Source organism: Rana temporaria, chromosome 8, assembly GCF_905171775.1.
Source record: "Rana temporaria chromosome 8, aRanTem1.1, whole genome shotgun sequence".
Taxonomy (NCBI): Eukaryota; Metazoa; Chordata; class Amphibia; order Anura; family Ranidae; genus Rana; species Rana temporaria.
Genome location: NC_053496.1, coordinates 78,641,477 through 78,668,625, shown reverse-complemented (window position 1 = coordinate 78,668,625; position 27,149 = coordinate 78,641,477). Strand labels below are relative to the sequence as shown.

General features: G+C 39.3%; 1 protein-coding gene and 1 long non-coding RNA gene across 7 annotated transcripts in view; one reads left to right on the top strand and one right to left on the bottom strand.

The window, feature by feature from the left end:
• PCDH15 (protocadherin related 15) overlaps positions 1–27,149 on the top strand; it is a 1,266,541-nt gene that overhangs the window by 252,176 nt on the left and 987,216 nt on the right. The gene's annotated exons all lie outside the window — the stretch shown is intronic.
• Positions 17,034–17,782, bottom strand: LOC120947087. Its single transcript, XR_005750821.1, has 3 exons — positions 17,441–17,782; positions 17,275–17,322; positions 17,034–17,202 (listed from the first exon to the last, which is right to left on the bottom strand). It is a non-coding gene; the product is annotated as an uncharacterized LOC120947087 (long non-coding RNA).

The following is a 27,149-nucleotide window of genomic DNA, read 5'->3' as shown; positions in this document are numbered from 1 at the left end:
GAAAATTCCTGATTCAATCAATTAGGCAGCAGACATGAATGCAGTCAATTACAATTAACAATAAAAACAGGGATTGGTGAATTTTGGCATAGGACTGAATGAATGCTTTCTGCACTGATACATTGGCCACCTGAAGTATTTACCCTTAGGGGCTAAGTTAGCTGAAAGTATAGAAGTGGGGGAAGGCAAGAACACATTTCAGTTTTTTTTATTGCTGTCTGTATCTATTTTGAAATGTTCTCAAATTTCCTGTCTGGTATAAATGTTGCTATTGTGGCAATAAGAAAATAATAATAATAAAAAAAAAAAAATCAACATGGGTTATAATTATCGTTAATCTATTCAAAGCTACACAAATTACACTTCAAAGTTCTTCTCCTGGGAGATATTGTGGATAATTATTACAGTAACAGTTTAAAGGGTCACTAAAGGAAACAATTTTTTTTTGCTGAAATGACTGTTTATTGGGTATAGAGACATAAAAGTTAACTGATTCCTTTTAAAAATGATTAAACATTGAATTTAATCTATCATATAATGTGCCTCTAGTTTCACGTTCGGTTTTAAAGGTACATACATGAAGTTCCGGGTGAGAGGTGAGTCGGGAAGACTCACAGAACAAAAACAACAAATCCAGGGCAGTGTTTTGTTTTTAAAATGAATCTGATTGGTTCTGAGGAGTTTTAGACACACAGTAATGACAGCTTAGATCACCGTGAAAATCTCCCAGTACGATGGTTATAAGGAAACAGGCAACCAGGAAGTGTGGAGATCAGAGCAGAATTACAGTCACTTCAAAGCAAAAACGAACAATGAGGACATGAAACCAGTACTGCAGTAAGGTAAAGGAAGCTATTTAGCTAAAAAAAAAAATTCCTTTAGTGACCCTTTAAGTAATCCAAGCCACATTTTCTCAGCCACCCTGTGCCCCTAATGGACACAGGGTTACTTAGACATAGGGGGAACATGGGGAGCTGAAACAAGGGTTTCCCAACCTCTCCAAGGGATTCTTGGTTCCACAGGCCCTCCCGTTACGGTTGTATTATTTATTATTTGTATGTGGAGAACATAGCTTTTAAATAAAAATCTCATTGATATTTGCTGGTCCCTTAACCTCCCTGGCGGTATGATTCTTTCCGAAAAAACATGCTGAAAGCGGTACCATTATTTGCAAGGAAATTTGGCGTTTTATATTGTAGGTCTGTAATTTTTAGAAATAACTCACTTAAATCTGACCAAACAAGCTTCTAATAGGCATCCCGGGTATGACATTTTTTCAAAAACAAAATTATAAATTATAATATAATAAATAATTATAAATAATTATAACAAATAATAATATAATTATAATAAAAATTATTCAATAATGTAATCAAATTAAAATCACTGAAATTTGCTCAGTTGCAGAATTGTTGCTGTCATTATTTTTTTTTTTTTATTACGAATTTCCCCACAAATCGCTATCGCACAATTCTGCAAGTGATTATAATTTATTATCGCTGTTTTTTAGCTGATCTAAAACTATTTTTGACATAAAGGGACACTTTTGGTTGCTATGGACAATCTACAGTTTGCAGGGAGAAAGAAACGTTTTTATTATATAAAATGACATGCATGACACAGGACAGACCACTAGGGACAAGGGGGGTGTGTTTTTTTTACATACAGTACTGTAATCTATAAGATTACAGTATACTGTATGTAAGGTGTTTGTTTACGTTTTTGAATTTGGCGCCGTTCTCCGTCCCCGTGCGTCGTAACGTTGCAGGGAACAGAGATCGGCGTCACACGGAGGCACTATGTGAATCGAGCGAGGTCCCGCTCGCTCACACAGTGCGGTGGCATCGCTGGATCCAGGGACAAGGTAAGTAAAAAGTGCCTGTGGATCTAGCGAGGCAAGCCCGAGACTGACTCGGGGTTTCCGATCGTAGCAGGAAAATCTAACCCCGAGTCAGTCTCGGGAAGACCGCCAGGCAGGTTAATACCTTGTTGTTGAACAGTATGAGTAGTTGCAACAATAAAGTGTGCTGTCAGAGTTTGTTAAAATAATGTTTCATTTTATGTGTGGGTGGGATGGACAGGAGTAAAATAAGAGCTGTAGCATATGTTAAATAAGATATCAAAAGATAAATAAACCTATTAGTGCTAGAGAGTCTCTATATTTGTTGTTAAATTATCAACATGCAGTAAGCATGGTACTAGTGCTTTCTTTAGAAATTGTTTTGCTGAGTAAATCTCTTTTGAGACTGTTACTTAAAGTGACTAAGTGGGTCAGATACCTTGTGTGCACACAAAACTTTTGTACGTGTGGATTTATATGTGTTTTTTATATAAAAAAAGAAAGCCTTGAGTAATTTATAGAATTGGAGCTTTTTTTGATGGACATTAATTACCAAATGTGACTTCAGAAGCAGTTGAGGAGGTTGTGGTCCATTGGTCATTCCTTTATGGGGATTGTACCATACACATTTTTTAAAGTCTGTGGTGTGTAAACACACTCCAAAAACTCCACCCAATGCCAAAAAAGTGCACACATAAATGTGAGACACAAAATGTGCAATGGGTGTACATTTCTCCTCCAAAGGAGAACTTAAAGCGGAGGTCCACCCTAAAAACAATTTTCTAACATTACATTGTGCTCACTCTCCACATTGACTGTACGCTGTTTTGTTTTTTCCCGCCGGCTTCCAGGTAGTGGCTCCCGCGGGAGTGGGCGTTCCTATGCACAGGCTAAGTGATTGACGTGATGACAAAAGCCTCCCCCGGCACATAAGGCGTGTCACGAGTTGCCGAAAGAACCTGAACTGCGAGTCGGCGCTATACGGCGCCTGCGCACTGACGTTCGGCTTCTTTCGGCAACTTGTGATGCACCTTATGCGCCAGGGGGAAGCTTTTGTCATCACGTCAATCACTTAGCCTGTGCATAGGAACGCCCACTCCCGCGGGAGCCACTACCCGGAAGCCGTCTGGGAAAATAGCGATACAACGGTATGTATGGCAAAAAAAACAAAAAACATCAGCGTACATGTCAAGAGTGAGCACAATGTAATGTTAGAAAATTGTTTTTAGGGTGAACCTCCGCTTTAACCCTGATCCCCCGGGGCATTAAGCTCCAGACTTCACTTGGTCGATCCGGCCGAAACCAGACAGACCTCATTCTTTGGAAGGTTTTTCCTGAAATAGACCCCATGACAGAGGGTGAACTAAGCCAGAAGGCCATGTCCACCCCCTACCAAAATGTTCAGAGCAGGCCCAAGGACCCAGTCAAACGTGTACAACGTGTACAACAAAAAAAGTGACAAACAGCCAATAAATAAATAGAGTGGGGGAAGGAAGTGAAGAGAGGAAGTGGAAGTGCCATTGTGCATTACTGGCCAGCCCTTTGGCCAGGAATAAAAAAATTCCTCTGGTCCTAGCCAAAAGGCACGGCCCAAGAGGCAGGTGTGAAAAAAGTATGGAAGTGCAGTGACCTTGGTGCCATAATTCAAAGTGACCCGCATCACAGTGAAAATTCGGCACCCCTAAACTGCCACTCTCACTTTTTCGAAACCCAGCCTCCAGCCACATAAGTGCAGCCCCATCCTTACCACAAAGGCATCAAAACTTTGAGAGCTTAGGGAAAGCCTCAGGAGCAAAAGGCTCCACCACCGCTCCCATTATTCCTACCTACTACATTCGGGAAGTACTAATTGAGCCCCCGCCCCCCAGACAAGGGGACTTTTCCCGAAAGACTGATAAGGACGGGAACCACATCAAATCTTGGCCAGAAGGTCAGGGACCCAGCCATTTCGAACATACCCAGTGCCTCTCCATCCCCATCCCCAAACTTTCTGGCTTTTTCTAGGGAAGACCTATTAACGGCCCTCAGTTCATGGAGCAGTCGGGTTTTGTTTCTCCCCAATAATAGCCATCCAGATTACCATTACACAAGTGGTTTTGCATAGCCACTGCCACCCCTAACTGTAGATCAGGGACAGTAGCACAGCGCCACCACTTGGTAACTGATAAGAACAGATACTACACTTGATCTTAGTCAAACTGGATGTTTGGAAAACAGCAGTAGTGTTGGCTATAGAAAGTTAACACTAGGAATTTGTTAATTAGCTTTTAAAACTATATTCCCACAAAAGCTTATGACTCAAAAACGCTCATAAATACAGAATAGCTTTTTTTTCAGTGTTTATGAGTGTTTTTGAGTGTTTTTCAGAGTTAGATCATTTTACCGCTGAAAAACTCCTCTCCTGTTTCTCCAGCCAGAAAACACCCCTGCCAAAAAATGCTGATAAAAGCCTATGTGCAGCCAAAAACAGCAGCTGTAAAAACATTCAATGTGCATGAGGCCTTCAATGTGTATGAAGACAACGCAGGACATTTTTTTTATTGTCTGTATATAATGTTTACTCAACCCAACATTTCTTTTGAAATGTTTCTGATATTCTTGATGAATAGACACAATTTGTAATAAATTATCCATTAATGGAACATGAACAATCTCAGTGTAGTATGTGAAGCATACAAGAGAGAAACAAATAAACAGAAACCAACCGACATTCAACCCATGTGCACAGCAGTCTGTCTGACAGAAGCCGGACAAATGTCTGGCTTCTATTGAACAGGCATGCTGGAAAAACAGCAGGCAATCAGCATTCGATCAGCGATCGCTGCCTGTGGCTGCGAGCATTGACCAGTGTGTTCTGGTGGGGAGTTGTTACCTATGTTATCAGTCACTTTAAACAGCTAAAGCCTGGTACACATGGTTCAACAGAAAACAGCTGACATTCAACCTGTGTGTACAGCAGCATGTCTAATAAAAGCCGACCAAATGTCTGGCTTCTATTGAATGGTAATGCTGGAAAAACAGCAGCCATTATGCATTCGATCAACGGTCGCAGCCTGTGACTGTGAGCATTGACCAGATTGTTCTGGCAGGGGGACATTCCCCTTGTCAGAACACAATAGCTCAGTGGGGAGATTGTTGTCCTAACATAGTTGTGCTCACATAGTTAGTACAGCAAGCTCCTCCAAAGCTCTCTAATTTTTTTCATTAAGCCCACTAGGTTGAATGAAAAAAATGTAACCCCCCTATACCCGGTGCCTCCTGGCTCTTTATGAAGTTTCTGATGCCGGGAGGTAAGGCGGGGTTTGTGATCATGTGACCATTGTGATTCATTGTCACAGCGGTCACATGATCAGAAAGCTCCCGATCGCAAGTAGAGACCAAAAACTTTCTGTTAGCCGCTGGTAACTGTGCCAGGAATGTGCAGGGCATGTGCTCTCGGCACTGTTCTGTTTAAATTCAGATGCGCATATACGCGACTGCTCTGCAATAAGGCCCACCTTAGACAGCATATATGCGTACCACCACCATGAAGGAGTTAAAATATGTGCCAGTCCTAAGAAATAAAAACAAAGGGCCATGCTTGATGGTTAGATTTTTACTATTTAAACTTTATTTTTCTTAACATACAGTACCAAGAGCTGAGATTTCCTGTGAACATTTCTGCAGTGGGCATATTTACATACTGTGCCTGGGTAGAAAAAACATGTCACCTGGCCCATACAACTCAATATACATGTCATGTTTGGTAATTAGCTGCAAGAGACCCTATGATCAACTTAGATTGATTTTCAGCCAATACAATTATAAGGAATCCACTGTAGCTATTAAACCAGTAAAATAGTATTGATTTTTTATTTTATTTTTTACAAAAGCTGTGAACACTACTTAAGATAATTGTTTGCATCCATATTCTTTATCGTATTTGGAACATTTTATTCTCTTTTAGCCAGCTTAATGTTGCATAAGAATGTTTCATATTCATCACTTAAACACCGTGCTATGTTTACCGCTGTGCTTTATGCTGCCCATATTGTAATTTGTAAAGTCACATTATGGTCACAGAGATAAATGCATCATAAAATGGACACACCCTTCTCTTAATAGAAATGGTACCAACCTGGGCTGTCTAACTGCAAGAGTAAATCATATACTGTATATAACCTACATTTGTATATGTAAATGATACACATTTATTAATTGGTAAATGTTGCAAAAAATAAAAAAAAAATTACTAAAAATAAAAACCAATACAGTTTATCTTTACAGTTTAGGTGTAGTATGCAATTCTATTGCTTGAAATTTCATGCCAAGGGGGCTTGTCAGTTGTTTTAAAGTGGAGGTCCGCCCTAAACATTTTTTGCCAAAAAGGCTACAATATTTTTTTATACTCACCAGAAGTGGCTGTTACTAGGCAGATCTCATAATCTGCCACTTCCTTGTCCGCGGTGGGTCTTCTTTCTTCTCCTCGTCGCGCTGCCTCCTGGGAAATGTGGAGGCGGTGTCTTCTGGGACCTTGTGTGTGTCCCAGGAGACAACCGCCCATTCATATAGTGCGGCTCACACATGCGCAGTAGGGAATCGGGCAGTGAAACCGCAAAGCTTCACTTCCTGATTCCCTCACCGAGGATGGTGGCGGGGCAACTGAGACCCGTGCGATTGCTCGGCTTTGGCTGCTGACATCGTGGGCACCCTGGACAGGTAAGTGTCCTTATTAAAAGTCAGCAGCTACAGTGTCTGTAGCTGCTGACTTTTATTTTATTTTTATTTTTTTAAGCCGGACCTCCGCTTTAAGCTCCTTAAGATTTATTTTATGCAACTACTGTATATGTTAATGACAACTTTCTTCGGAAAAATCTATTCATGTTAAGTGACCCCCTCACATGTTTAATGATGACACTGTGAAAAATTCAAATGTCGTCTGTATATCAAACAAGTACAGTTGCATCCCATGTTGAACAACTAGTTGGATTTCCAGTAAAAGGTAAGCCAAGTAGATGTTAATGTTAGCAATCAGTCTGCATATTGAAAGATTTGCATTAAGAGAGTGAAATACAGTCGCTGTAGTGTATTTCTAAACAGTAAACACAACCTGTATATGTAATAAGTAAATATAACTGCTTCTATTTTATTAAATTATTAAAATTGTCACCAGAACACATTGCAAAAATATCTACTTTAAGCAGTAATCACATACTCATGCATATCTAGAAAACTAAATGAAGCACCCTTGAAGCTTAAATTGTAGCTAAAATCAAGAATAGTCAGGACAAAAGGTTAAAGAAGTTTATACACAAGCCTTAGAACATTACGTAATCTACATTAGAAGACATTTTAGTTTCAGAGTTTGTATATTGTTGTTTTTATTTTTAATGCCACAATTTTGTCTGTATAAAGTGCTGTTTTATCTATTCAATGTGCTATTGCATTTTCAAAAATAAGAAAATAATGGGACATACAACAAAACAGGATTTTTATTTTTATTTTTTACCTAAAGACTCTTAGCCTTTAAAAGTGACACAATAAAAACAGCCAAGCTACAAAATTGCTTCTAAATCAATGAGAGATTTGGCGTGGGAAGCTTTCTGGAAGAAATAGCTTGATTAACTGATTTCAGAATAGCCATTAAAGGACCATGAAAGGTACATTACATCTAAGCTTACACAAGGGAGCTAGAGCATTAACTTCACATTGTGCAGAAGGTATGAGAGAGCCTGAGAGGTCAGGGAGCCCAAGCATGAAACACTTATACAGTATAGCATTATACAGTATGCAGCACTTTTTTCCTTCATATGCATGTAATTCTGAAATCTGCATTTACATTTTATAGGAGAAATAATACACCCAGTAAAGTACAAGGACACGTGCAACTGTGCAAAAGTCAAAAAGTCTTCCCCATTTACCTTCAGCCAAGTGTTCAGTATAACTGATGTAGGCAGCTTTCAGCTGCTGACCTGGGAGCTGAGGAAGCTGGAAACCATTTTAGGGGACCACCAGGAAAGGTGCAATAGGTACTGTAGCTGAAACAGTGTGAGGTGGAGATTCATGAATGAAGAAAAAAGAGCAGCATGAAACACTGAGCTATAGGTATGGTTAGCTCATTTTAGTGTTTTCTAGAATTGTTAAAGAAGTCCAGGCAAAACCTAACTTATAGTGTATACAGTGAATATCAATCTGAGCAATCAATTTATTGATTACCATTTTTATTTACACTTTTATTATTATTGTTTTTTTTTTTTTTTTTTATAGCGCAACACTGTCTATTGATTATTAAAACCTAACTAATTCTAAACCTGCTCTCTGCCACATTCTAAACCTAATCTACCTAACCATGTAAAGCAAACATTTCTGTACTTACCTATCCTGCAGCCAATCCAATCAGGCCCCAGCATCAGCTGTCAGCCGCAGCTTCGCTGTGTAGGAGGGCACAGGAGAGGCATCGACAAGGAAGTCCAATAGTAAGTCTATGGGTGATGTCACCTAATGATTTTACAGCCGTTGTCAGTCCTCTCCTGCACACAGCATCCGCCGCTGGAGAACGCTGGTGCAGAATAGGTAAGTACAGCGAGTTATGCTTTACAGGGTTAGATAGAATAGGCTTAGAATGTGACACAGAGCTGGTTTAGGGTTAGTTAGGTTTTTGCCTGGACTTCTCCTTTAAATATCTCTTGTTGTAAAGACATATACATTTCCTATGCTCTTCAGCGGCATCTAGTGGCCTTAATGCAGTATTCTACTACTGCCCATAATAAAGACATGTGTTTCAGATGAGAAAATAGCCTAATAACATTATTATTTTTTTTACAATTCACACAGAATGAATGCACATTCACATATGCTGGAGAGATGGCTATACAGATTTTTTTTTATAAATAGACCCTTAAGCTTATTAGAAAACTAATGCCGCGTACACACGATCAGTTCATCTGATGAAAACGGTCTGATGGACCGTTTTAATCAGACGAACCGATTGTGTGTGGGCCCCATCGGTTTTTTATCCATCAGTCAAAAAACTAGGAACTTGTTATTATCTGATGGTTAAAAAACCTATAGAAAAAAAACGGTCATCTGTGGGCACGTCCATCGGTTAAAAATCCACGCATTCTCAGAATCAAGTCGACGCATTGAACTTAATTTTTCTCTGCACGTCTTTGTGTTTTACGTCACCGCATTGGACACGATCGAATTTTTAACCGATGGTGTGTAGGCACGACTGATCATCAGTCAGCTTCATCGGATATCTGTTGAAAAAATCCATCAGACCGTTTTCATCAGATGAACTGATTGTGTGTACAGGGCATAAATGTCATCCAGTTAGGGATTATATATATACTTTGACACCAGATTACCAGCTCATAGGAAAGGTAATGCAGCAAGGTAGACTATTTCTAATTAATAATAAAAAGATCAGTGCATCTGACACTCAACAAACACTTAGTTCAAGCAAATCTTCCAAGTGCAGTGATTGGTTTAGAACCAGTGATTTTTTTTTCTGCTTTATGAATATCCTTTTTTTTCTTAAAATAAAAACACTGTACATGATTATTAAATTAGCTGGAATGTGATTATTTTCATATTAAAGTTAATCACAGCTTTAGGAATTGTATTTTGTTTATAACTTTTTATAATTAGATCTTGATTGGAATGGCATTTTGGGTTTAAGTGAAACTATTATATACAGTTTTTAGGTAATAATGGACATATCCTGAATAAATGCATAATTATAATGTCAAAATTATCGGGGGTTCCAGAGAAATAGGCTTTAAGATTTTTTTTGGAAAATGTCATGTTTTAAGGAAAGGTCAAGATTAGACCCTCAATTCCCCTCTGGAGCTTCCCTATTTAGCAAGCAATGCCACCCATCACATGAAAAAAATCAGTAGGGAGACAGGAATGGCCACTTACACTTCTGGCTGATTACCCAGCCAAGGCCTTTGGCTGACAATCCGACCAAAGCTCAATGGTCCTGTAGGTGAATCCTCTCTTTAGATATCTGGAATGCCCCACTTTCACAGAGCAGAGAGCAGGACTTGAGACAATCCTAAACTGCAGGCACAGCAGCACTGGGTGTCCAAACTCTGTTGAGCATCTGTCGGACATCCTCAAATGTAAAGTGGAGGAGTGCAAGGTCTTTAACATCCACCAGCTCCATGACGTCATCATGGAGTTGTGGAAGAGGACTCCCGTGGCAACTTGTGAAGCTCTGGTGAACTCCATGCCCAAGAGGGTTAAGGCAGTGCTGGAAAACAATGGTGGCCACACAAAATATTGACACTTTGGGTCCAATGTGGACATTTTCACTTAGGGCTGTACTCACTTTTGTTTCCAGTGGTTTAAACATTAATGGCTGTGTGTTGAGTTGTAGCAAAGTGTAATTTCTTCAGTGTTGTCACATGAAAAGATGTAATAAAATATTTACAAAAATGTGAGAGGTGTAATCACTTTTGTCAGATACTGTGTGTATGTATATATATATATATATATATATATATATATATATATATATATATATATATATATATATATATATATATATATATTGCAGACCTCATCCCATTTTTAAACCTAGTGTCTACTAAAAATGTAACAGAAGGAGCAGAGTGCACTTAGTATAAACCTGAATGCTTTGTTGCAAGCACTATTCATTTAAATTCTACTAGAGCAAAAATATTTTAGTTCTTAATGGCCTAAAATGAAACAACATTGTGCTCATGAAAGTGCTCAAGTCATGGTTATTTAGTCGTTTCACACCACATCACTCATTTTATAGAAAATAGAAAAACTATCTTAAATAAAGAGCTAGAAGCAAGTGCTACCACGTTATCATTTTTCTAAGAGACGTGATTTAGGAATGCTTTTAAAAAATAAAACGTCATTGGCAGGGGAAAAAAAAAATGAAAATTTCAAATATTGAACTTGAGATGTATGATGCACACCACTCTCAGAAACATTTTCACTTTACATGTTTACCTTAGAATTGAACCACAATCATTTACATATGGGTTTCAGAAATGTACTCGCTTCTTCTTTCTTTTTGCAGTAGTTTTCCTAAAGTGTCATTTTTACAAGTGTCATTTCCTATTGCGCTAAAAATAGCACCTGCAAACCGACCTGAAACAGCAGCTGCTGTTTCTTTAGTGTGAAAGCCCGAGGGCTTTCAGACTGGATCAGTGCGCTAGCAGGACATTAAAAAAGTCCTGCTAGTCGCATCTTTGAAGCAGTGAAGGAGCGGTGTGTATACTGCTCCTTCACCGCTCTTCTTCACCTCTGCAGAGGCGCATTGCGGTTGGTTTTAACCCTTTCTCGGCCGCTAGTGGGGGTAAAACCATCCCGCTAGTGGCCGAATAGCGGTGCGAAATTAGCGGTAAATCGCCCCGCTAAAAAATAGTGGCGCTTTACCGACACCGCACCTCACGCCCCAGTGTGAAAGGGGCCTTACAATCAGTCGCTCACAAATAATTATATATGGGAGTATGTGGGCTGTTATTATAGTGAGTCTAAACCCAAGAAAATAAAAACATTGAATATATTGCAGCTTAGCAGTGATTAGGTGTGGTGGTTACAATAGTAATTGCTAAGGCTACTTTTGATGATGCGCCCATATCACTGCACACCAAACCCATTACGACTAAGCAAAACTGCACTTTTATTATGGATATAAATAAAATATAACTGTAACTCATGTGGCTTAATATTGTGGCTTATTACCTACAAAGAGCACAGTAATAGTTTATGGACTTTATCTCCATCCAACTAAATAAAAACATCTATCCTCACTGGCACATACATTCTATGGGTTGATTTACTAAAACTTGAGTGTACAAAATCTGGTATAGCTGTGCATGGTAACTTCAGCATGTTCAATTAAGCTTTAACACAAACAAAAACAATGGAAGTTGGTTTCTAAGCAGTACTTCACCAGATTTTGAACTCTCCAGTTTTAGTAAATCCACACAAATGATTTTATTTTCTAAAAAATAAATCTACCTTGTCTCTTCACTCCCCCCCCCTCAAAATTCATGTGCTATTAAAAGTTTCCAAGACAAATTTTTCAAAACCTAAACTCAACATAATTTGACATTTCTGGCTTCATCAAGAGTGAAAATAGAAGGACATATATACAAAGTCACATGTATAATATAATATATGTGTGTCTTACAGAGAACATGTAATCAGTCATCTTTTGGGTTTATGCTTAAAGTCCTTATATAACAGTTTACAGATCACCTGCCATCGTCTTCAAATTGACGATCCTTGTCTAAAAAAGTTGTCAACTAGTGGGCATTTTTCTGTTAATATCCAGGCCACCATTCCTAAAAAAAAATTCTGAAAACATTGACCTTACTACCCAGTGCATATTGATAATAATAAGTATGTCTCTTCATTTTTAGCTTGCCTTATCATTCCAAGATTTGGCATTCTGTAGAGCTTTGCCATGGTACTGTTGCATTTTATAGGAAAAATAAAGAAAATAATACAGAATATATTTTTCCATTAACAGCTTGCCTACCCAGTTCATGATTCTGAGGGTTCTCACTATTTATTATAATGTTGAAGTTTCAGGTTCATGATGCTTTGGAGTAGTGCTGTTTTTTTTTTTTTTTTATTACTGGTTAAAGTAAATCTCACTGAATAAAGTAAAGATCATAGAATGAATGAATGAATGAATGAATAACTTGTATAGCGCAACGCATGCGAACTGAATCGCCTCTGGGCGCTTTTTCCAGCCAGTATCTGCTTGGCTGGTGCGGTCATTTTTTACCCCGTAGGATCATGACACGCTAGGGACACACAGTCATACACACAGATATAGATATATACTGGGCCAATTTGGACGAGATCCAATTTACCTACCAGCATGTCTAGTGGGCTGTTTTTTTCATACTTGTAGAAATATGAACTGGCATGATATTATATTCTGTTTATTAATGAGGAGATATGTCACTTTTCTTACTGTGACTGTAATCAATCATCAAAATCAAATTAGGTGGGAGACAGTGTGTTCCATATTTTTCTAAGTACTTACAGATCTTTGCATTTCTCTAAAGCGATTTATTTGTCATATATATATATATATATATATATATATATATATATATATATATATATATATATATATATATATATATATACATATATATATATATATGATACACAGAGATTAAACAAATCCCCCTACATAGGTTTACTTGTTTATCTGCAACCATATAGCATATAGAGAAGAGATTGGAGAGGAACCACACTCAGTGCCTTGAATTTAGGCTAGTACATCCAAAAGAAGGATGTGCTTTGTATATTTTACATGTCTGAGGTTTGCAACCACTTTAAAGCGGGGAGTTCACCCTAAAAAAAATTCTAACATTACATTGAGCTCACTTCCGACATTGACAGTATGCTGATCTTTTTTTATAAATTTTTTGCCGTACATACCGTTGTATCGTTATTTTCCCCCCCGGCTTCCAGGTAGTGGGCTTTCCTATGCACAGGCAATGTGATTGACGTATGACAAAAGCTTCCCCCCGGCGCATACGGCCACATCACAAGTTGCCGAAAGAAGCCGAACGTCGGTGCGCAGGTGCCGTATAGAGCCGACTCGCAGTCCGGCTTCTTTCGGCAACTCGTGACCTGGCCGTATGCGCTGGGGGGAAGATTTTGTCATAAGTCAATCACTTAGCCTGTGCATAGGAACGGCCACTCCCGCGGGATTCACTACCCGGAAGCCGGGGGGAGGGGGAATAACAATGCAACGGTATGTACGGCAAAAAAAAAAAAAGATCAGCATACTGTCAATGTCGGAAGTGAGCTCAATATAATGTTTTTTTTAGGGTGAACCCCCGCTTTAAGATACATTTGTGGAATATGTAATATTGATTCTGATACATTGACTATGTATTTCCTATTAATCTACTTTCCTTTGATGTATAATGTACACCGGAGATTGGATTTATGACAATCATTTAGGTTTTGCAAACCTCAAAATCAGAGAAATTATTGATAAGTATATTTAAAATAATGAATAAATCGCTTTAGAGAAATGCAAAGATCTGTAAGTACTTAGAACAATATGTAACAAACTGTCTCCCACCTAATATGATTTTGATGATTGATTACAGTCACAGTAAGTATAGTGACATATCTCCTCATTAATAAACAGAATGTAATATCATGCCAGTTCCACAGGGAATTACTAAATATAGCGGTAATGTAAAGTATAATTTTTGCAACATTGAACAAATACATTGTAAATTATGGTGATAGTTATATTATTTTTGTAAACTGAATATGTGTTCCTTCTACAACAAATGGCAATAGCTTAACAAATGTAATATATGTTATAAATATTAATAGTTTAAGCACATATGGTTAATATGTAGCAGAAATGTGCAAAAAAAGGCCTACAATGCACTTCCAGGCGCCAATGATAAAGTACCAATCTCTGAGCTTTCTCCTAATAATTAAACAATTAAATAATTAAATAATAAAAATAAGTGATTGGAAATGTTTAAACAGACAAAAACGTATATCACAGTATAGAGTGTGATACAAGCAAAGCAGCAGCCGTCCAAAATGAGTAAACTCATAAAGTACGTAAATAAAACAAAGATATCAAGTCCTGGATCAAAGTCCAAATGATAAAACAGCACTAAGATTGGATATATGTCCAATTGCATATAGACATTTGAGTGATGACGTGGCAACAGACAATCCTAAGTTGGGGAGCGCTTCTAGATAATGGAGTAGTGCACCCTACACCTTCTCCCAATCTTCACCACACGTGAGGCACTCTCCCCCTCTGGGCTACAAACTCACCAGAAAGATGAGAAATATGGGCCTTGAATGGTAATATGCTCACTCACTCGGACGCCCGTCATCAGCAGTGGGGGCTGCATAGGTTAAATTCCACATAAGTTCATATAAAGACACAACAAACACTAAAATAGCGTAATCCTGCTTTAATTAAATATAAGTACCGTATTTATTTGCGTATAACATGCATCTTAACTTTAAGAGGGAATCTTCAGGAAAAAAACTTTCCACAGTCCCCTGCGTATAACACACAGGCACAGTTTGCTCTCTTTTCAGGGTAAAAAAGTGAGTATTATACGCCAATAAATACAGTAACCCAAATGCAACAATCCCCCGTTTCAAATGCACGTACAAAATATACACTGTTAATGAGCGTATAGTAAGGAATGAAATCACTGCTATCCTCTGGTACAAAAAGACTACTGTGTTGCTAAACGCAGCGCTGGAATACTTCCTTGTTTGGGCCAGCTGATCGTGGAGCGCATTCGTCACTTCCTGGTTACAGTCACGCCAATGTAGCCACGCCCTGACCTTTTTCTTCACTAATTGACTTTAACTGAGGGCACGACTGCCCGGCGTAGGTATGCAGATTATATCTCCCCTCCTCTCTGTCTATTGGATACATCGGCATCGTCCGTCCGCTCTGATTCGTGCATCTCAGAGTCGAAAAACAGGCAAGCCGGAAACCACGTCTAAACTCGGGGATATCAGCAGATCAAATGTATTACTGCACAACAATTATATCCAGATAGCAAACACAAAGGCCGAAAACATAGCCATAATTGTCACCATCAGGGGCAAAGAGCTGATCTGATGTTAGCATATATAAAATATGAAATGTATTTTAGATAGTGGCAAAAAAACAAACATTGTACCTAGTGTCACGATCCAAAGCCAATACCAATAACCCACAGGTACTGACTGTAGTAAAACAAAAAATACAATTTAAAAACCACCTTAAAACATCAATAATACAGCAGGTAATTATAAATAATCCTTACCTCTATAAGGCATATGTAGCTTCTAAAAGCGACATATGGTTAATACTTGATGTTACCATGCTATTGTTTCAAGTTATAGAAGTACAGTTCCTTGTAAAAGTATCCCCCCCCCCCCCTTGGATTTTTTCCTGTTTTGTTTCATTACAACCTGAAAATGAAAAAAAAAATTGGGTGGCTTTGTACCATGTCATGTACACAACATGCCTTTGACAAAAAAACAGAAACTTTGAGTGTGCCTAAGTATTCTCCCGTTTGCTATGAAACCTCTAAATAAGATGTGATTGAGCTAATTTACTTCAGAAGTCCCATAATTAGATAATTATGTGAGGTCAACTTATGTGCGATCAAAGTATCACTGAAAGACCTCCAAGTCTGCAACACCATTAAGCAAGCGACATGAGGACCTAGGAGCTCCCCAAGCAGGTCAAAGACAAAATTATGGAGAACTTATCATTTAATCCAGGGATAGGCAACCTTTGAGAGGTGACAATCTACCTGGACAACATGGAAGAGATCAAAGATCCCTGGGGTGAAGCATTTTTTTCTTTTTCCTGGTGGCACACCACTGGGGGTTGTCAGGGAGGCACACCACTGGGGGACCTCAGGGGGGCCCAGTACTGGGGAGGTCTGAGGGGTACATCACTGGGGGAATCATGGAGGCACACCACTGGCATGTCAAGAGGATACACCACTCTGGAGATGAGCTCAGGCGCCTTTGGGCAAGAGCCCAAATCCACCTGAGCTATCCCATCTGAAAGCTGTTATATGCAGCAGGGGCATTCCCTGCCCTGCAGCTGCACATAAGCAAAGGGCATGCTGCGGGGCAGGGAATGCCTTTGCTGGCTAGGATTGGCTTATGATAACTTCTGGGCTGCTCACTGTTTTCCTGCACAGCTCTGCCAGTTGCAAGTTGGCAGGCAGAGACAAGCTTGTGATCTACCAGTCACTTGCCCACAATTGACCAGTAGATCGCAATTGACTGGTTGTTGACACCTGTTTTAAACAATACAGTCCACAGAGCAGGGCTTTATGGATGAGTAGCCAGAAAAAAAGCCACAAAAGAAATACAAGTTTTTAGTTCACCAAATGGCATGTGCTTGGCTCCCCAAACACTTGTCAGGGGGCTCTTTAGTCAGATGAGACTAAAAGTGAACTTTTTGGTCATTGTGGTAAACACTAGAGACACAGACAGAGAGAGAGAGAGAGAGAGAGAGAGAGAGAGAGAGACACACACAGACACAGACAGACAGACAGACAGACAGAGAGAGAGAGAGAGAGAGACACACAGACAGACACACACACACACAAAGAGACACACACACACACACACAGAGAGACGCACACACACACACACACACACACGCACACACACACACACACACACAGAGAATCTCGTTAATCAAGTTATTTTATAATATTGCACTTCTAAAAAAGGGGTTAAAACAGGGAGACATCGAGCAAGAGGGACAGAAAGAATTGCGGCTCACTTACCACCATAGCAGCTAGATTTCCGGGTACATGACCCACTGACTTGACAGATCCATTATTGTCATTTTCCTAATTAAAAAAAAAATAAAGGTTAGTAAGCTACAATGCAAAAACTTATCTGCCAAATATCTATATACACACCTCATTGGAGCTTGAATGTTCTTCTGACTGTTTGATGGGCGAATTCACCTGGAAAGAAAATATACATTAATTTTATCCTAACTATACATTCTTCCGTCAACCCCTCAAACACAAGCCGCCCTCCCGTCCTCCCTGGCTGTAAATTACAACACAGATTTATACTTACAATTTGTTCAAACAGCGATCTTAGACTCGGCCTCATGTTTGCTGCTGCTGCTGCTGTGTTTTCCACATCACGCGCTCGAGCTCCAGGTGTGTTTTCTTTTATTTACTTTTCCGCATCCGGGTCAAAGGACGCAATTGCAGAGGAAACACGTGGTTAGGATGAACTATTCTCCTCCCCTTCTGCTCCCAGAATGCATCTCTCCGGCGTTAATTAACGAACGTAGACGTTATTATTACGCTTTGGGACGTTAAATTAACGATTGATTCGTTAGAATACCGTTCTTCTAAATGAGATTTACGTTAGAAACGTAACCATAACGATTGGATAACGAGTCAGTTGACAACCATACCGACTACATTAAATAACGATTGAAGCTTTCGTGAATACCATGGTTACTAGCGTTAGATAAGGGGCGGTAATTTATCTACTAGGGGAAAGCGATAACGTTTATCTTTGTGAATTGACCCCTATGTGTTTCCAAAAACCCAGCACTTCCCATCACCCTGAGAATACCATTCACGCAGTGAAGCATGGGAATGGCAGCATCATGCTTTTTATAAGCAGGGACCAGAAAACTGGTCAGGATTGAAGGAGCGATGGATGGCACTAAATACAGGGTAGTTCTTGTATCAGTCTGATGGATATTTGAGCCTTGGACAGTAAAATGGATCATAAACATACAAAAGATCAGACTATAATCCTAAACATACTGCTAAAGCTACACTGGAGTGGTTTGAAGGTAAACATATTTACAATAAATGTCTTGGAATAACCTAGTCAAAGCCTAGACCTCAAATTGATTGGGAATCTGTAACATGATTTGAAGGTTGCTGTACACCAACACACTCTATATAACTTAAAGGGGTTGTACAGGTAAATGTTTTTTTTCACCTTAATGCATTAAGGTGAAAAAACATCCTACAGCACCGCGCGTCCCCGTCATCCTGTTCGGTTCCCAGCCTGGCCGTTGATTGGCTATGTTGGACGGATTGATAGCAGCACAGCCATTGGCGAGGAGGAGCTGAGACAGCCACCGAGGGACCCCAGAACACCGGGTTCGGGGACACCCTGTGCAAAACGAGCTGCACAGTGGAGGTAAGTATAACATGTTTGTTATTTTACCCAAAAAATGTTGGGTAAATGACTTTAGTGTTCCTTTAAATAATGAGTAAAAATCCTGGGGGGTTATCCACAAAAGGGATACGCCGGCATATCTACTGATACGCCGTCATATCCCTGTTTCTATCTATGGAACTGATCCACAGAATCAGTTTACCATAGATAGGCAGAAGATCCGACATGTGTAATTGAATTACACTGTCGGATCTTAATGATGCAATTCTAGGCCGGCCGCTAGGTGGCGAGGCCATTGCGGCCGGCCTAGAATATGCAAATGAACACTTACGGCGATCCACGAACGTTCCGACGGGCCCGTCGCACTAAATCTACGTCGTTTACGTCGAGTTACGCCGTGTAAAAATAGGGCTAAGTCCTATTAAGTATGGCCGTCGTTCCCGCGTCAACATTTTATAATCTACGTCGTTTGCGTAAGACGTCCGTGAATGGTGCTGGACGCCATTTATGTTAACGTCTAAGCAAATGACGTCGGAGCGACGTCTGTTAGCGCAATGCACGTCGGGTAAGTTACCCGACGGAGCATGCGCAGTACGTCCGGCGCAGGAGCGCGCCTAATTTAAATGGGACTCGCCCCATTAGATTCGGCACGCCTTGCGCCGGACACATTTAAGTTACACCGCCGCAAATTTCAAGGTAAGTGCTTTGTGGATCGGGCACTTAGGTAGAAATTTTGCGGCAGTGTAACTTAAATCGGAAGATTTAAGTTACGCAGGATATTTGTGGATCTGGCCCCTAGTGACTAGATGTGCTTAGAAAAAAAGAGACTCCAGCTGTAATTGCAGCAAATCGTGGCACTAGAAAGATCTAACGTCTGGGAGGTATTACGTTTGCACACTCAAAATGTCTGTGTTGTTTTAATTATTGTTTGCTTCTAAGTAATATTTTGCATCTTCAAACTCTTAAGCATTGTGTGTGCATCACATTATACAAAGCCTCAAAAAAAAAAAAAAATTCTGGTATGTAATGCAGCAAAACAGGAAAAATACTTTCACAAGGCGCTCTGAGTCAAATTTTAAAATGTCATTTGTGATAACCAATACATTTATAAAATGCAGTTACATTTCTGTTGTATCAATTACACATAATTATTTTTACTTAGCCACTTCCCATCCGGCTGTAATTTTGCTATAGGCTGGGCGGAGACTGGTTACGTTAAAAAATGTTTTGTTGATCAAGGTGAACATCATATGATGTCCTCCCAGAACATGCCTTGTGCATGGCTCTAGGGCCGCACTGCAGTATGATCTGTCACCGGCTGTGTTCACTGGACACATCCAATAACTGATCAGTGTACTGGCCTGATGCCAGTACCATGTGATCGCTGTGACCAATCACAGCAGATCACATGACAATTGTAACCAATCAATGGCTCTTTTTTATGCCATCCATTGTGTACAATTGTGTTGCTAGCTGTGATTGATCATAGTGATCACATGGTACAGACAGAGACAATTACAGCCCATCTGTACCATGTTATTAGATGAAAAATGTTTACATTTCTTAATTTTCAAAAGAATTGTGTCAAAAAATTACAACTTCAAAAAACTCACTTCATACTAAATACCTTGGACTATCTATTTTCCAAAAAGAGGTCATTTGGGACATATTTATACTATTCTGGTGTTCTTGGGCCTCAATAAATTAAATAGACTGCCAGTGCATCAGGATTGATTCATTTTCAGATATATACCATAGTTTATGGATTCTATACCTTTCCTACAGACTACATAATATACACTGATTTGGGTAATTTTCAGCAAAAAAAGTAGCAAAATAAATTTTTGCCTGAATTTATGAAGGATTATTTATTTGCAAAAATGTATAATAGAAATGAAGAAAATCATTTTTTTTCTCAAAATGTTCGGTCTTTTTTTGTTTATTTTGCAAAAAATAAAACACCCAGTGGAGATTAATTACCACAAAAGGAAAGCTCTATTTGTATGAAAAAAAATGATAAAAATGTTATTCAAAGTGCAACAGTGCTGAAAGATGAAAATTTGCCTGGGCAGGAAGGGGTGTCCAGTATTGAATTTGTCAAAACAAGTTTAACCAGTTCTAACATTGTAACTGCAAAATAAAAAAATAAGGATAATGAGTAAGTATTTGGGTTTGAGTATCGGAAGTTGCTCAGTTTGGCAACATTTATTTTGTGTCTATGAACCACTGTGTTTATATAAAGATAGAATCAGTCATGAAATATTAACCACTTGCTGACCACCAGACAAATAAAAAATGTCTAGCAAATTAGTATTACAAGATCATGGTTTCTGGCAATTGGCTGTCTTGTAAAAGTGATCCCTGTGGCTCTACAGCTGCCAATCACTTTTAGGGTACTGAGAGGGGCCATCCCCCTTCTCACCACCGCTCACAATTAAAGCCTGGATCCCTTCACGCAAAGGAGTAAGAGAAGACAATGAATGCATGTTTGTGAAAATGCTTTTTCCATGTAGCTTTCAAAGTATTAATGAGTGTCATGAATATTCCAACATTTCCCAGAACAGGAATAACCAACCATTATAGAATGATAGTTCATTCATGCAAGATGCAAGGTGTGAAAATTTGGGAAAATACCCTGTTCTAACACATAATACAGACACAATGACTTTAAATGCTGGTGTATTGTTGGAAAACAGTGTTCATGTACATCAACCAGTAGATGGCAATGTTTATACATTTGTAGCTGATCTTTGTGGTTAAAGTCTCTGTCTTCTGTATATTAAAAGTTCCTGTTTCTGGTCTGCAGTTAAGCAGCAAAGCCCATGTGGACTATGCACTGTCTGTCTGTTCTGTAGGGCTATATACACAATTTCTAACAGGTTATGGGTCCAAGTATAGCCCAGACACCCACCCAGAGAAAAAAGCTGAGAAACCAGCCATAGCCCAGTTATAGCCAGCGACAGCAAATAAGTGCAAGATACAGCAAGAGAAAGATGACTGCATCGGAGTAAAATAAAATTGGCAGTAACACAGGTTTGCAAATTAAAGCTTTTTTGCAGCTGACAAACCAGAACTACCAGTCTTGTAAATTCAAGATGAAAATGCTACTAATAAGAGAAGGTACATGGAAATGTAAAAATGAATTCAGGCCAGAACACCCTTCAGATGAGTGAATAGAGAAAGACTAAAAAGCTCAGAGCACAATCTCTCTTAGCACAGAAGATGATCAAATCATACATATTTATAAGCATGAAACAGCTAAAGAAATGTGGGAAGGATTAAAAAAGGTGTATGAAAGAGTTAATCTCAGCAATAATATCACATACCAGGAAGCAAAGCCTGAAATGATGAGAAAGACCCCTCTTACACCTCTGACTTGGAGCCCCTGGTAGTGTGAACAGAAGACGCAGGAGTGCAGAGTGGCACAAGTGCCTGAGGATCTTGAAAATAGCAGAGCAGGTATCCACACCAGGCAGGAGAGGTTGTCAGCAGTCTTTCAGTGGAGCAGGCGGGCTGGTAGAAAGCTAGTGAATGGCAGACTGAAGCAGGCTGGTACTGGTGACAGTGGGTGGGAGAGGCATGCACTGGTAGCAGACTGTAGAACAGCAGTCACAGCAGGATGTAAGGCAAGTACTGGAAATGTCAGGAACATTAGCAGAGTCAGGCAAGCCAGGTTGTACACTGGCAAGACGGATAAGGTACAGAGGAGCAGGCAAGAGCGTGGTCTGGGTACAAGTCGGGTCAGGAGCCAATCAGTGGAAGAGAAGCAAATGAAGCAACAACAGCGGAGGTCAAGGACAAGCCAGGTCGGTGCAGGCAGAGTTCAGAGAGTGGTCAGAGAAGTCGGGTCAGCAACTGAAATCAGGATGCAAAATCACGGGGTACAGGGAAGACTGATAGACAAAGCAGGACTTTTTCGTGTGCACTGACAGTTTAAATAGCCCATTTGGCACCAACATCTGTCACAAGTGCACATGAGCATGGTGATGAGCCTGCGTATGCACATGTGCTAGCACACCAATGCTAAGTATTATCCAAATTCTTAGGTCTACCAGAGGAAGCATAAACTAGCCTGTCAAGAGGCACATAAGTCCGTCTTGAGTAACCATGTTGTCTACTGGCATGCCCTTCCTGACAAAAAAAAAGTGTATTTGATTAGAAAGCTAGACCAAATCAAGCTGATGAAAGGTCAGGATATGCAGAATTACATAAGGCACACCTTGGAAATGGCTGAATGTCTGAGAGGTATAGGCGAAGAAATACAGGATTTTCATGTTGCAGCACTATAACTAAGTGGCTTACCAGATAGTTATGAAATGCTTGTCACAGCACTTGATGCTTGTCTAGATGATGAACTGACATTGGAATACATTAAGGGCAAGCCTGTAGATGAATATAAGCGTAAAACAGAAAGCACTAATAGTGATGCATACAGGGCATGGTGGTTGAGCGTGTTACTTATTTTTTTCTTTGAAACAATTGTACCTGCTAATTCCAGGTCTTGGCTGGTTTATGGTAAAATGTTGTTCTTTCCATTTCTGGATAAGGGCCCCAAAATTGAAATCCTTCTGTAACCAATTCCATCAGTATGTTTTGCAACAATAAGGTTGCGAAGGTCTTGAGAGAGCTCTTTCATGGGATGTTTCTTGTGTGACACCTTGAAAATTAGACTTTTTTATAGGCCATCAGTCGAGACTGAACCAGTCAATTGCACTGACAAGTGCCAGGATTGTTTTCTAATTTCTGATAGATTTCAGCTTGTGTCTTAGCTTTTCATGCCTTTTTGCACCTCCTTTTCTTCATGTGTTCAATACTTTTTCTCTGTCATTCCATGTTATTACACGTGACTTAATTTTTGAACTATATGGTTTGATTTCTTTGTATGTATGGATTATATGACTTGTGGTGAACGTTTCATGTCAATAGCACCTTTATAAATATATTTACCTAGAAGAATTGTGATGTGTTCAATACTTATTTTACCTGCTGTATGTATATATATATTTATTGTAACAACACCCCAAGTGAAAGGGGTTAATGTCATTTAGGACATTCCATTCCCGAACACCAAGGCAGCTGCTGACACTCCAGTCAGGCGAACAAGAAACCCATATGAATAATTCTCCCCCAAATACGAGATGAGGCTCTGTATAAGGTTCAAGCAGTAATCACAATCTTCATTGAGGAATACAGGCTCTTATATACACCACAAGAGGAGGTGCATACATATCCTGCTCATATTACTCTGAAAATACACCTGTGACCAGACCTAATATACATGAGCTAATTAACTAATCCCTTTAAGCAGCCAAGATGACTCAGAGACAGGACCCTTCAGGTCCTAGTCTTGCTGTCTTCTAGCTCCCCAACTACAATACACATTATCATAAATACACCTTCACACAATTGTAGGGTCAATTAGCCCAAGCAACAATGAGATGCAGTGCAGTCACACTAGACTCCTTTACATTATAACAGACAACAGACAGACAGGTGGCTGGAGTTGAAGCCATCAGCCTCTTTCAATTAGCATGTTGATTTTAGAATCAAACACATCAAGAATAGTCTTTACATATATCCTGGGAGATATTGTGGATACATATTACTGTCCCATTTTAAGTAGTCCAAGAAATATTTTCTCAGTCACCGAATGCCCCTAGTGGACATAGGGTGATTTAGACATAAGAGGTGCATGGGAAGCTGAAGCAGGGGTATCCCATATTTTCTAAGGGATTCTGGGTTCCACTGGCCCTCTCGTTAAATATATATATATATATATATATATATATATATATATATATATATATATATATATAAATATAGATATATATCTATATATCTATCTATCTATATCTATATATATAGATATATATATATCTATATCTATATATATAGATATATATATATATATATATATATATCTATATCTATATATATATATATATATATATATATATATATATATATATATATATATATATATATATATATAATGTATATGCTAGTCTATGCAATTTGCAAAGCCATTCTGCTGAAATATTGTGCTTCTGTCTTTAAACCCATGTATACTGTTAAGATAAATTGCTTGTACAGGTTTGTATAGTTAGATTTAAAATATATATGTTTGTTTGTTTGAGAGAATGACTCATTTTCAACTGTTATCCGATCATATCAGCTTACACCAAGTCATACACACTGAGTAGTGGGAATACAATGGTCAGCATTTAAAAATACATTTACCTATACAAACCACATAAGGGGTAACATGTTGAAGTTCTTGTAACTGACCTTCAAAATAAATTATGCATGTTATGACAGGCAGGACGTGTAGGAGCTGAAATGTGATAGCAGAGTTCCTAGGCCTAACAATAGATGGAAGAAATGTCAGACTGCTTTTATTGTCAATAATGTATATGTTTTTTTTCTAGCTTTCTGTCACATATGATTTTTTATTTACATGTCTCTAGAATTACCTCTTCCTGTTTGTAGCTAATAATTGGTATAGTAACAGTGGCATTACACGTCCAACTTTGTGCAACATCTCGGGGAAAAAAACGGGGCCCCAACTCTGATAGTGAGCAGTTGTGTTTGTTTCCCATTTTCCAACATTGTTAAATCAAAGGTCAGTTTTGGATCACATTATATTTTTTAATAGTCTACAAATCTAAAGTATGGTAAAAGCACCCATAAACTGTGCTAGCAGTGGCTCGGGAGAAAGTCTGCTCAGGTGCCCCCATGGCAAGTTGCTTGCTGTGGGGGCATTCGGCAGGAGGGAGATCTGGGAACCTGAGAAAAGGAGGATTGGAGCTGCTTTGTGCAAAACATTTGCACAAAGCAGGTAAGTATGACATGTTTGTTATATTTAAAAAAAAAAAACATTAGCCTTTAATATCAATTTAAAATAAAATGTTGGTTCAGTAACACTTACAGCCACCCCATCTCCAACCCCCCTCCCAGTCTAATACCCACCTGTTCAAGATTTGGGGACTGACCATCACACAATTGCTCTTTGAAAAATTCCACACCAAACCTACGCATCCACTTTGCACTGGTTCAACAGAAGCCGGTCTAATGACTTTTTTCTGTTGAATGATCATGCTGTAAAACCAGCATTCGCACATTGCTTGGAGCCAATGCCTGCAAGCACTGATCAGTGAATTTCAGCCCCCTGGTTGAAAAAAAAAAAGCTGTGTGTGTACCCAGTTTAAATTTTCAGAGGACTGAATGAGAATGTAGAGAGCATGCAGGGTGCAAATGTGAATCTACAGTTTTAAGCAGAGTTCCGAAAATAAAAAGAACAATTAAAATCATCAGCTACAAATACCACAGCTGCTGACTTTTAAAATATGGACACTTACCTGTACCATGTATGGCACATTACATAAGCATGCAAGTAAACTAATGTAAATATAGGAAGAATTGCCTGAGACACACCTTACTCGGTGGGAGAATATACCCTTAGGCACTAAAACAATCAGGAGGCAGCAAGACAGGGGAAAGCAACTACTAAAACAACAGTCAAAAATAACACCAACAGAGAGAACGGACAACTTTAATCAAATGAAAAAGCATTTTGTAGGCCCAAAGGGGGTAATCCACAAAGATCCGGCGTAACTTAATTTTTCCCATTTAAGTTACACTGCCTTAAAATTTCTACCTAAGTGCCCGATCCACAAAGCACTTACCTAGAAATTTTTGGCTGTGTAACTTAAATTCCGCCGTCGCAAGGCGTTCCTCTTTTCATGGGGGCGATTCCCATTTAAATTAGGCGCACTCCCGCGCCGGCCGTACTGCACATGCTCGTGACGTCATTTTCCCGACGTGCATAGCGCGAAATTACGTTACGCCGAGCTTTGTGGATCGCGACGGGTCAATAAAGTTGCCTCGGGAAAAAAAAAAGATACGGCGAAAAAAAAAAAAATTCAAAACAAAAAAAAAAATTCAAAACAAAAAAAAAATTGCGTCGCTGGACAGAAGGGTCTGCTTTTACATGGTGTAAACAGTTTACACTTTGTAAAAGCAGCCCAAATTTTCCGTTTGCAAACTAAAACTTACGGAGAAAAAACGAAGCTGAAAAGCTTTGTGGATCTCCGTAAGTGCTAATTTGCATACCCGAGGCGGCATTTCGACACGAAATGCCCCCAGCGGCGGATGCGGTACTGCATCCTAAGATCCGGAAGTGTAAGTCCCTTACACATGCCGGATCTTCTGCCTAACTATGGAAAACTGATTCTGTGGATCAGTTCCATAGTTAGAAACAGGGATACGACGGCGTAACAGCAGTTACGCCGGCGTATACCTTTTGAGGATCTGGCCCAAAGTTCTGAGTGATAGCGTCCAGCTTTTTAATACACATAAGAGCGTTCTGTTCTTTTTTAACTGTTGCTACTTAAGGAGTTGATGATGAGGTCTAGGCTTTAATAATGGTCCTTCATGCCATCAATAAGCAAAGGAGCACCCATTGACAGAGTCTGGCAGAGGAAGATGAAATGGTGGAAATCTGGGGGTTACACCCAAAAACACAAAGTATAGGGTCCTTGGGAGGCATAATGGATGTAACTCCATGGATATATATCAATGCCTGGTCCCAATAGGCAGAGATGGCAGTGCAAAACCAAAGGCAATGCGCTAAAGT